Source organism: Pollicipes pollicipes, unplaced genomic scaffold (genome assembly GCF_011947565.3).
Source record: "Pollicipes pollicipes isolate AB1234 unplaced genomic scaffold, Ppol_2.1 Scaffold_5724;HRSCAF=6776_pilon_pilon_pilon, whole genome shotgun sequence".
In the NCBI taxonomy this organism is placed as follows: domain Eukaryota; kingdom Metazoa; phylum Arthropoda; class Thecostraca; order Pollicipedomorpha; family Pollicipedidae; genus Pollicipes; species Pollicipes pollicipes.
This window is the reverse complement of record NW_023596746.1, coordinates 16,810,976-16,823,877: the sequence shown is the minus strand read 5'-3', so window position 1 is coordinate 16,823,877 and position 12,902 is coordinate 16,810,976.

Here is a 12,902-nt window from a genome sequence, read left to right as displayed (position 1 = left end):
CCTGCTCGCGGAATCATTTTCGCACTATGCATAGCGTCAGTGACCGGATGACTCGCGTCAGTGATAGGATTGCTCGCGTCAGTGACCGGACCGCTGGCACGGCTCAGTCGGCTCCGATGCGAAAAAAAAACAACGATTTAACCGCTAAATCGCATTTGAGTGGTCCACTCACCGGCAGCCGGCGCCAGAGATGAGTGCCACTAACCGGCAGCCGGCGCCAGCGATGAGTGCCACTCACCGGCAGCCGGCACCAGAGATGAGTGCCAGTCACCGACAGTCGGCCCCGGAGATGAGTGCCTCTCACCGACAGTCGGCCTCAGAGATGAAGGCGTGCGCTCCATTTGTCTTAGCCAGCATTTTTACTTTCAATCTCCTCGCCAGTTGAAGACGAAAGCGTGCCACTCGCTTGGCGCATTTAAAGGGAGCGTTCCGCATTTATGTAGGGCTTGAACTGAACTGGACTTCTCGAAGACTTTTCGGTGCTGTTCAAAATCCTGCTCTTCTTAAAATCTAAAAGCCAAGCCCGTCTAGTTTTTGGGCTAAACGCCCGCGAAGATGGGGAAATGTAGATCGGGAGAGTATTTCAAAGTCACCTTGGCATTCATGACGTCCTAATAACGTCATTCAAATCCTGTCATTCCATAAGCCATGCGGCGATCAAGGCCAAGAAAAATAGACTTGTCGAGGCGTTCATATCTGGCGTTCGTCAGCGCCATTTCCAGATATAGCGGCTGTCAGTTAGTTCTCAATCAATATTGTGCAAGGTACGATGACGTACTGAAATCATGACGCATTGAAGAGCATATTCACTAAAAAGAGAACTGTGCTGCATGGGGCAGTCTTTTTGCGTAAAATGTATGCCAATGATTATAAGTATGATGCTTGCTTCAATATCTTCAATAGAGCCCTTTGTCCGTGTTGTATGAGAAGCTAGCCTGCTTGATGTTCTGCGGCACGTGCACCGTTTCCAATAATAAAGGAACACGCTTGTTATGATAAATATGTTTTTAACACCATGTACGTTAGGGTGTGTCATCGAGGGGGCGAGTCTCTTGGAATCAGCTGAGACAAAGTTTTTCCTTGGCACACGGATTAATGACAAACTTTCAGGTCTATCGCACCGCACCACTGTTGATATTTGTGGGTCGAGAACAGTTTTTTTGACAGGCCAAGAAAACCGTATTCGATACTAACGCCACCTATTTTATGCACTGGGATCATCATATAATACGCTTCAAAGCTGTCACTTTCCACACTACTGGTACTTGGTGGATTAAGTATGAAATAGATGTCATGAAAGCACCAGCAAAACATTGCCAAACAGCTTTTAAACCGACTTTCTCGTAAGAAACATTAATTTTTGGTAAAACCCAAAGCTGTGCAGTTATGAAAATGCTCTAGCAAGCCGGGTTAGGTTCAAGTTTTTTATTGCCAACGCATCATTGTGGTGTTAATTTGCAGTTAATGTGTTTTTTGTGGGAGATATGGGTTTATTAGTTTAATTTTGCCGGTACTGAAACATTTCTTTCAAACAATTACGTGCATAAGCATGTCGAAGGCTACATGGTCGCGCAGAACAATTTTTGTGATAGGTCACGCGCCTCCACTATCCCGCCACCAACTGCCGACTTCGGGAAAGCCTTGAGCTACATCAGGTGGCTGAGCGAATCGAGGAGGAATCTCGCTAATACCATGTTCAAGACCGCGACAGTATAAATCAGGGAACTGTGGGCGATACGTGACAACGTGGATGGAGAGGAATTGACATCATCCCAAGAATGCCGTCAAAAAACACGTGGTTGTCATCACTGAGCCATGCAGCCACCACGTGTCTCATTTTACGTCCAAGTTCGGCCGCTCCCTGCACTTGTTCAACGAGCTACACGCCGTGAGCCCGCAGTGCGATGGTTGCATCAATGTGCTCGGTTGCGATGGCACGGCTGTCAACACCGAAACGATGGGCGACGTGTTCCGACTGTTTGAGCTGGCCACCGAGTCCCCCGTACGCTGGTTCACCTGCCAGCTGCACGGCAACGAGCTGAACCTCCTCCATCTGCTGCTGAACCTGGATGGCACGACCGCGGGATCGAAGGACCCTTCGGCAAGACCTGTGCTGGAGGGGTCTGGGCATTGTGAGGTCTGGGCACGTCAGGAAAGGTCTGGGCTGGGCTGGTCTGGGCACATCGTGAGGTCTGAGGTCAGGAGAGGTCTGTGCACGTTGTGGCATTCAGGCCTAGGTCGGGGCCCGCGCCAAACCTGCCGGTCGAACTGATTTAGCAGCTGAGATCCAGCCAGCAGCTGCTGTACATTCTGGCCTTCGGCATTCAAAACGGCTCTGTCTGAAATGTGGCGGCCCAGCGGCAAATCGGACTATCAAACCATGTCAGATGAATATGAAAACGCATTATCCTCGAATTTATACCAATGAGTGCTTAAAGTTCATCACGTATCAATTGATATTTCGTGTGCCCACTGTTGTGTATTTACTTATTATCATACCTTGTGCCGTGTCATGTCGGATCATTTGCTGGTTGGTTCATGCTCACTAGCATATTTGTTTATGTGTATTCCGTCACATTTAAGGACTCTGGATATCGGCATAATTACATCCACTAGAGAGGCACAATAATTTTTGCATGATCTAATGCTCAGTTCGTAACAAATTGTTCTAATATATTCGCTTTTGTTTTCAGATGGTTGACACTGGCCGCTCGCCTGCTCCTAGTTCACATCTCTACCAAGACCTCCAGCAGCGCTCTCAAGGACCTCGTCCAGTGCGTGGTCGGCCACTATGTGCCGGTATGGTCCGCCATCCGGCAAAAGAGCGGGTGCGCCTTTGGCTTACGCAGCTTATTCCGGAGCATCGCGGTGCTCCGCGACCTGCTACAGCACACATAGTCCTCCAGCGTAGCGGGTACTGGCTCCGTCCGGAACAGCTGCTGCTGGACATGGTGTGGGATGAGAACCGCATGGTCCGCGAACAGGCGGCTCCGATCGCAGCGCCGCTCGTGAGCAGCAAACCGAGGGTCTTCTTCAGGCCAGGGTCTTCGCCATCTCAGCGGTAAGCCTCGAGGCCGTGAGGCACACCGAACTGATTCCCTGGCACGGACCAGTCACACAGCCTCTACTGCGAGACTTCAGCGACTGCGAGCTGCGGGACGGAGCGCAGGCACCGCTGGCCATCTTGCCTATCAGGTTCACACTAGGAGTGCAACGCAGCGCCGTACTGCCAAGGACGTCTGCGGCTGGAGCTGGAGTTTCGGCAATATGCGGGGCCCAGCTGCGACGGTATTTCCGCTACCGAGCGATCTCTGCCAACACGCGTTTTGGGTTTCCAGTCTGTGAGTAGTTGCTGTTTGGGCCGGTGCATCGAATACACAGGCTCGGCAAAGAGCAAGATGTGCATGGGGTCACCCTGCCGCGCGCCCACCTCTATGTTCGTGGTACAGGCTGCAGAGCTTGCTGTATGTATTAAGCTGTACGCCAGACAATATATTTTGAGTCATATGCTATGCATAGTTTTGTTTGCATCACGTTAGTTGTCTTAGGGAGGTAAAGTGAAAGTCGAAAGCAATACTAACCAGCATTCTCGTACAACGAGTTCATACTCCACAGCACATAAAGTTTCCGCCAAATGGCAATCAATCGGGCAATGTCTGATCCGCAAATTAGACCTTAGACCGGGACATTCTCGTACGACGGCTAAGGAGCGCTCGGTAGCATCATTTCTATACGCAAAGGTATTTTGTGTCGATGGCCGCGCACGGCTTGGTGCTACCTGCGGCGACGGACGCTGTCCAGCATGTAGTAACTGCAACGCCGGGCGTCGGTTTACGGCGATATTTCGATCGACTCGCGTCTCACGAATTTAAGTTTTTGGGAAGAACTCTTGCTATGCTGTGTACTTTTGGACTCTTGCGCCAAATAATTTTTTGTCTCACTTGGTTTTGTTACCGACGACACACCCTAATGTACATGTAAAATACGTGGGTACAATCGTCACTGTGAGTGTTATTTGCAGGGATAATTCAGCCATTGCTACAACAATGGCCGCCTTTGTAACTCGCTTGATTAGCGTCTACGGATTTAACCACCTGTAGCAGGTCGAGCTCCATTCGTTACGTGTTCACTATTTGCCCCTGACAGGTACGACCTGCGGCCGGCATTATGGCCACGCTCAAGGTCAGCTGACTTCACTGGGCACGACGGACCGCGCCGAGCATTGTGACACGTCACATTTTCGCCAAAACTGTTCTACGGTTGACCTGCATTATCACAATCTCATGGTGGGATGGAGCTCACGCAGTGACGACTGCTTAACACGGGCTCTGATCCCAGAAAAAGTCTTTACAAAAGGTCTGGGTTGAATCCTCACGAAAAAACCAACTTGCATTTCGACCATAGCTCCTCCTCCCAGATGTGACAAAATTGGCGAGGAGATCGCCAAGAGACTATACTTGATGCTCTTTATATCGATGGTTGTATTCCTACGATTGTCTTTACAATGAGTTTATACTACGTTTTACACGACGTAAAGTAATTCATCTGCAATACAGCTGAAACCAATAGGTCATTTTGTCTGTTGCATATTTCAACTGCAACGAATACGAAAAACGTCAACAATTGAATCACCAGCTTGATCGACCAATACGTCACACCAGTTGGAACCTATGGCAATGAACTAAGTTGACTAAGACATCACACTGATGCTTCATCGCCTTATGATGAATTTAATTCAGGCAATGTGCATAACGCAACATGCACGCATACGTGCCGGAAGCAGCGACATTCAATTCAATATTGCTCAGCAGGCTAGTGGTGCTCGCTCCGACCGGTGTTACCGACCTCAGCGTGTTTGGCCAGACCCTGCAATCAGCTCTGTGTAAATACGCAGCGGGTATTCCAGGAGCTGGGAGATGAAACGCTCCGCGAAATGCAGCGAAAAGTTCGTTGCCGTCCCGAGAATCATGATCGCCATGGTCTCCATTTGATTGATGAATGGACCGGGGGAGTTTATGATCTATCTGCACGTCCATATCATGACGCGCATGTTGAATAGGCGTATTGTGCAGCTATGCGCTATGAAAATGGCCGGCGTGGTCAGGCTCATAAAACATGTCGTGTATTCACTGTGATTCGCAGGGGGACGTTCTTGTTTTATCGCTTAGACGATGGCTTGAACTATGTGCAACCTTTGGCAAATATAAAGGAAACCAGGTGTAAAGGAAAAGGCAACCATTCATCGCTAGTTGAATGATGTATCTGAGAAAGTAGGCTAGGAACGTTTCAAAAGGTGAGGGGACGGATTCGGGGCATGCATAACACAATTTAGTGGGAACCATGCCCCGTTGACAAAGGCGGACAGTGGGGTTGAAGATGGACATGGACCTTACCCGGCCCCTTAATTCGCATAACACGTTTTGGAAATAATGAAATTACTATGCTAGATATTCTTCTACATTTTATTGCAGCATTGTTTTCCCTGGGGAAAATGAAATTCCACGAGCGTGTAGGTATTTAGGGTCATAGTGGAGCCATCAGCTTCCACAATGTCGATGCCAAAGTAGGGCCTGGGCACAGACTGCTCAGACCTTTGAACGCGAATGAATGGCCCATAGTGCATCAGAGTTGTCATGCGCCTAGATTTCGTCAGCTGTTTTTCAAGAGGTGAGATTCGTCGCATCATTTTAGACCGGAAACATATTTAGAAGCCTCCAATTACAACCGCCAAAATCGCTGTGACAAAAACCATAAAACTGGGTTTTCTCCTGTAAATACCAAGTAACAGAATGATTGCCCTTCTTTAAGATATTCCATATCTGAGCCCTGCTCCCGTCCGCCGTCGGCGGCATTGCCCTGGCCGGGCGGTCCCCGTGTGACTGACTGCGAATGATCGGATAACCGCGTTGCTGCATGTTTATGGATCAGCATCACTGCCCATTGGTGTGTAAAGCTAGGATGTAGTTTTCTATTCAGCTGGGGGGGGGGGGGGGGGGGGGCGGTCCCCCTCTAACTAACTTGTCCTACCAATTAATGGACGAATGTGGATAAAATCCGATGAGAAATCTGCATTTCTGACATATTGTGGGGGCAGCTTGAGCCTTTTTTCACTGTTCAGCGCTCCCAAAATCATGTTGCGAAACTACGTCCCTGGTGTAAAACATACATTGCACAGCTGCCACAGCATCTAATTTCTACTAATCTCCTCCTACACCACACCACAGCAGCAAACAAGCTTTCGGGAAGCTGCCTGCCTCAGGCGTGAATTGGTCCACCAGGTATTCTCTGTGGGCAAGGGCGTAGCCAGAGCATTGTCAACGGAGGGGGAAGGGGTGTCAGAGATGACAAAGTCTCCCCCATGGTGACTCCTCCCAAAAAATCACCGGACGCAGGTCACTTGTTAAAGGGCCTTGTCACGGGAACGGGGTGCACGATTGACAAAGGCGCCCGAATGGTGTAAGGCCCCCCCCCCACCCACTTCCCCCGAAAAAAGATTATCGGATATAGCTCAATAGTTAAAGAGGGGCAAGGGTTTCGTTCTTTAAGTGTTATCTCTACAATGTAATCAGAACAGAAACGTAAACCAGGAGCTAGCGCGAGGCCAATTTTATTGGCATTTTGAAGTTAATTAACTGCAGAAATCAGGCGTCGTTGAACGACTGCATGGAATAAATCGCCGGCGCTCTTTATTTCACAATGGTACATTAGAATTTTGCTCAACCGATAGAACTCAGAGGCTTTGCCAGATATTTCTGTGTTCTTCAGAGATATTGAGGGCCCTGAACGTAGATTGTGGATAGAAATAGGATTCTATTTTTTTATTTCCACGCTTGTTTTATGTTCGTCCTGAAATGTTTTACATTCAGACAGAATCAATTACGGAGTAAAATGATATAACATGGTTTTTAAAATACGCGCTCGCAAACCTTAGCAACAGCCTCGTCGCCCGGCTTTGCAGTCTCCCTAGGCCGCGCGGCGTCGGCCCCACGCTAACAACGAGCGTTGGCCAATGGGCAGACGAAACAGATGACGCACATGAAAAAGGAGCTTTAAACGCTTTAGAGCATCAATTCGTAAACGAAAAAAGTAGTCTGGGCGTATATCACCTGTACGGTTTTCATATGGATAGTAAGAACGGATAAGCTATCACAACACTGCGAAGTTTTGCCGAATTGCTTTTTTGTGGAATTGGAAGACTAATGTAAACTATTTGTTTGTTCGTGCTGCTATATCTGCTAATTTGATTAAAGGACCTCCTCAAAACTGTAAAAATGCGCCCTAGTCTAATCTTTGGGTGGCTCGAATGTATTTTTGGAAGACTTTCGGAGGCATTATTTCCCGACAGTCGTTCTTGCACGCACGGCGCCCACCGCCTCGGTATTAACTGCAGCGGCCAACGCCGTTCGCTTCTACAAAACTGCAACCCCTGTCATTGCTGTTCTTGCTCCTGAGACTACGAGCGTGCCGGGCCTAAAGTCGTTTTATGTTATTCGTTTCATTTATCGATCCTGCAGAAGAATGATCCCGCAGCCGGCGGACACGGGCACACCTTTTTTCGTTTTTGACCTCATTTCGGCCTACCCCTTTCAACACTTCCAAAACCCATCACGTTTTCCGGACAAGGGTAGAACGCTAGAGGCACATTATCTTCACCGATCCTGGGCTGACTGGCCCTTCGTCCCAGTGCGGGCTTGCACTCCGGCTGCTATTCTGGCGACACGGGGTAGATCCGGAAGTCCTTGGAGAAATACATCATACCATCTTGGTCTCCATGAATATATGCTGAGGCACTGGAAACAACCATGCAGAAGAACCAAGGTTATGTAAAAGACAGAATACATCCACTGCCTTTTTGGTGGCCTTTTGTAATAGAGGAGGCACGGGTTTGCCGCTCAATATCTCCGTTCTCCGGACACGGTCGGATAACATGCTGCCATTTACCACTCGAGGCCAATGTGTCCAATGCGGTTTGAAAAGATGGTCATTTAACTAAGTAAATCGGCATGCGTGTTTAAGGTAGTACAAAAATAAGCTAAACGTAACTTAAATACAAAAAGTGGGTGGCAGTTTACATTGCTGGTCCCCACTCTGAAAAGTGTGTATGGGGAGGGGGAGGGAGGATGCCCCCCCCCCCCGCCTCCCTTGTTCGTACACCCATGGCTGAGAACATCCAATCACATGGAATACACACCACTCATTACCATAGTCATACCATCCATGATGAAACACCTGCGGGCATGTGATAGACACCATCTAGACTCATTGCAGCTTAATATTTTGAAAGTAAAGTGCGTAATGAAGGTTCAGACACGCTTGTAAGAATAAGATAGAGCACCCACAACGCTTAATGCCCATTTATAAACAGGGAGGTCGTGTCATAAACGTTTAAGCATGCACAGGGCGTTGCATCGATATCTAAGCATTATTGCGCGATCCTTGAACGGTGACGTTCAGGAAATTTACCCAAGACACTCACTGGCATCCTGTGAACAAGACACCGGTGCGCGCTTTATGCCATTATGTCTGCTGCAGCACTAGCGATGAGAATCCCCTATTGCTTCATCTCTGCATTGTATATCATGCCTTATGCAAGCAACACCCTTCCGAATTTACATGAGGCCTTGCCAGGTGCCAAATCCGTATAAGAGCTCGGTTTGATCTGCAAGTCTGGCCGACGAAGCGCAAGCTTATACGATGCACTTGCATGATGCATCTTCTGCTGGCAGATCCCGGGAGATGCCGAGTGCGCATTCAGTCCGGAAGACGGCCACGTCGCTCCGCGCCAATGTCCACCATGCTGCTTTAAACAGCATCTAGAAAACACCGTCCCGTTGTTCAACCATATCTGAGTCGGCACTTAGGTGCAGATATTGACAGAGCCCTGATGCTTACACCCACTCTAGCGTTTCATCCCAAGCCTTACCTTAATGATTTTGATTTGCGGGGTCGCGAAACAGCATCACATCATTGCGCCGGATAAGCCATCAAAACGACATGAACACCTCAAATAAAAACTGGACGGCGTGTAGAACGGCAGCTGGGTTTCGTTTCATCCTTGTGTGTCCCAGTGTTAGCTCTGAGATTATCGTACATGTTGCGTGTTTAATAAACCAGATACATCATATAATGCCGGCATTTCGCGCACAACTAACCGAAGCAAAAACAGCGTTCGGTATGAATTTTCTCCTGGCGCCTCGGGTTTGATCACCATGGCGCCGGGGCCTCACGGGGTTTCAAACTGTGACATCACCACCTGGGTCTTGTTATAAGTCGGGTATTCACCAGCTCTAACCCGCGCGGCAACGTCACTGGTACAGATCATCATTTGGCTCTGCTGCTAGTCGTGAGGCTGCAACGTTGCAGGACAGCGGAGGGGGGGGGGAGGCAGCTCTGGTAAATGACTAGGCCCTAGTGTGCATTGACTTGGCTGCTGCTGTTAGATGAAGCCACGCGAATGCGCCTGGCCAGGTCCGGGTCGGGAGCCCCGGCCGAGGAGCTTGGGGCACCTTAGCTTCTTGCGCTGCTATACCAGACCGCTCGTCAAAGATATATCAGCCAGGAAGGTAGGATCTACGCCCGCACTCGCTTCGGCACGCCATCCTAGGCTACATCGAAGTGACCATTTCGATCCGTCACGTGATCTCGTCAGGCCGAATCTAAATGCCGTGGGCCCAGAAGTCCGATGGATTTACTTGGGATAAGCCCCCCGGAGAGCGGCAGTTGTAATGCACAAAATAATCTGGTAATCCGGGGGTGCAGCTTTGAGTCCATCTAATGCTTCCTAAGCCATCAATGGTTCTTAACGGCGAAGACTTCGTTGGCGTGAAACGCGACGGATTACCCTCCCTCGAATATCCTGCTTCCTAGGTGCTATATTACCGCATCCGTTCTCAATAAGCTTCAGAATTAGACATAAGTGTATAATTTATTCATTTTTTCATATGCGCTTTAATCTTTTTGCCTCTTCCACCCACCAAGCGTGTTGCAATAAGTGCAATCACTCATGCCCGTTTCCACGCGTGCGGTAACGGACCCCATCATGTCACATAGGAATCTTCGCTGGGAAGTGCGTTGTCGGGACGGGCTCACCTGGTATATATCGCCTTGCCTGCACCCAAATACCAAACCCACGTACCGCTGCCAGTTTTGAGCTGCCTCGCCGCAGTAAGACACGCCGCGAAGGCGCCGCTGTAAACCAACTAAATGCAACGATGGATCAGTTAATATATCTTCGGTATCTGAGATGTTCCACAGTTATAGCGATTTTATGGAAGACCGAAGTAGTAATGATTTTCCAGTTCGTTGGGTCCATGCAATTGGAAATGCTGCATTGCGCAAAAAAACGTCTGAATTCATAAGCAAACCAGCAATATCTTCAGATCTGTTTGCGATAGAAATATTTTGAGGGGAGTTTGGTATTGGTCTAACATTCCGGACTCAATGATGGATGATATGTACCATGTTTGGCGACATCCAACGGTTGCCTTTTTTACTCCTGAATGTCAACCTTCGACGACGCCCCACAAGGAGTCTTTACGTGAGGTGTCGGCACACCTCGGGTCATCGTAGGTACAAGTTTCATCAAAATAGAAAAGGTACTGGATTTCAGCCGAATATGGGTCCAACTGCTCCTAACTTCATGAGCTGCCCTTAAGCTTTTTGCGCTTTAAGTCTTTACAGACACCTGGCATCACCAACATCAACAATGATGGACCGCCTAACTTCCAACGACTGAAAATTAATTGATCAAATCGAATTTAAATCTAAATCTCGGCTTTTCACTGAACGAAAAACATGCCACCTCTGCAGGTCTCCGAATACCAGATCTAATTACCATAAGTCAGTTACACTCCCCCCCCCCCCCTCCTTGGTCGCAGATACGACGACAAACCACTCCATGCGTGGCCGGCCATCATCGCAGTCCGAAGTCGGACGACCGGAATGGGAGTGATCGGGCCGCCTGCAGTCGCCACGGAGATGACCTGACCAGGCGCCTCCGGCACAACGGACCTGGCAAGTCACCAGCTACCGCCGCCGGCCGCTTGTGGTAGTAAAAACATGGCGCTTCTTGCCGTCGGTTATTTGAAGGATGTTTAAAAGTGGCCGGAGGCGGTTGCCTGTCACTGAGGCCTTAGACGACAGTGGAGTCATGCGAGGTGGAAAGAACTAGGCCATGTTAGTCATTTGTAACAAAAATCGTATTCTCGCATGTTTTAATAACTGAAGGAGAACACACATTTCCTTCCTACGCAAAGCTATCATTTTTATTATGCTCGGTTGTCTTGAGTGCCATCTAGTAAACTGTTTTTTGTTGCTTGGGGAATTTCACTTCACTTGCTTTCTTTTTTAGCTTGATTCGGGGCCATTCAGCCCCCCACCTAATATCTTTCAAACTAAACAAAGCTTCCGATCTTTATTAGAGGGTTTTACGAGCTAGACCACGCTAACTGTTTGGGCCTAATCCACATCTTTGAACGTCCAAAACAGAGTGCCATAGCAGTGACAGTCGCAACAAGAAAGTTTCTTTACAAAAAGCCATTGACGTGCGAGCAAACGAAAATCTAAGAAGGCATAATGATCGATATATGGCCAAGATCGCCTAAACAGCTTATGGGTGACACGTCATTCTCGTTTGGGCCGAAGTGACGCGCATGGAAATCCATCTCAGAGCAGCTGATGCAACAGACCATTTTCTTGCTAGGGACAGCAGATGTCACTGAACGTGCACACATGACCTCGAACGCACACGTGACGTCTGCCTAACAGAGTCTGATTCCAGTGGAGGAGGGTATCGAATGCTCTGCAGAGGAGGAATGTAAATGTCATCGCCCCGCTTTGGTCATGATCGCAGTTCCAGCTTCCCAGCGTCACTGCGACAGAGTCCGGGGCAACAGGGCAACAACAATGCCAGGGCAACTGAAGTCGAAAGCTAATGTCACACGGCATGCTTGCCAACTTGCCTCATTGCATCACTCGCAACGGCGACCATTTTTAAGGGCACGAAGGTCATTTTTCTGGGTATGATTTAAATGTCATGGTACCACCAGATGTATGCCTACATGGACTGTACTATGTCCATGTGTCGTGCCTCAGGCTGTGAAGTGTACGTCACATAAACTGCAATTATCTTTCTGCAACCTCGCTCAACTGAATGGAAACTGGCCGGTTCGGAAATGCAATGTATGCACGTGTGTTTCAGAACCCCCACCCCCACCCAGTTTGTCTTTGTTGGGCCCCAAAAAGACTAGGGCACACAACGTTAGCGGCATCGATTTTACTCAATTGGCGCGGAAACCCTGTTTTACACGGCATCACAAAACTGGTAACACAGTCAAACGCGGGATGACATCAGCGCCGCGCCGCAGTTTGGTGCGGTTACCCTACTTCAGACGGCATCACAAGACTGGTGCCGCAGTCGAGCACGGGACGACGTCAGCGCCGCGCCGCAGTTTGGTGCGGTTACCCTGCTTCAGACGGCATCACAAGACTGGTGCCGCAGTCGAACACGAGACGACGTCAGTGCCGCGCCGCAGTTTGGTGCGGTTACCCTACTTCAGACGGCATCACAAGACTGGTGCCGCAGTCGAACACGAGACGACGTCAGTGCCGCGCCGCAGTTTGGTGCGGTTACCCTACTTCAGACGGCATCACAAGACAGGTGCTGCAGTCGAGCACGGGACGACGTCAGCGCCACGACGCACCCACTAGTCCCGCCGCCCAAGGCGCAGACCATTACAGCCCAAACGAGCTTCGAAATCGCCAGTCACCAGGGCCAACAGCGCAGGCAGTGGCAGGCGGCCCCCGATTCACTCGGCGAGCTCTCGAGGCCCCAGAGAGCCGGCGCCTCTCACGCCGGTGGCAAGGTTTGTCAACAAAGCAGCCGCCGCCGTCGCTGCCCGGCT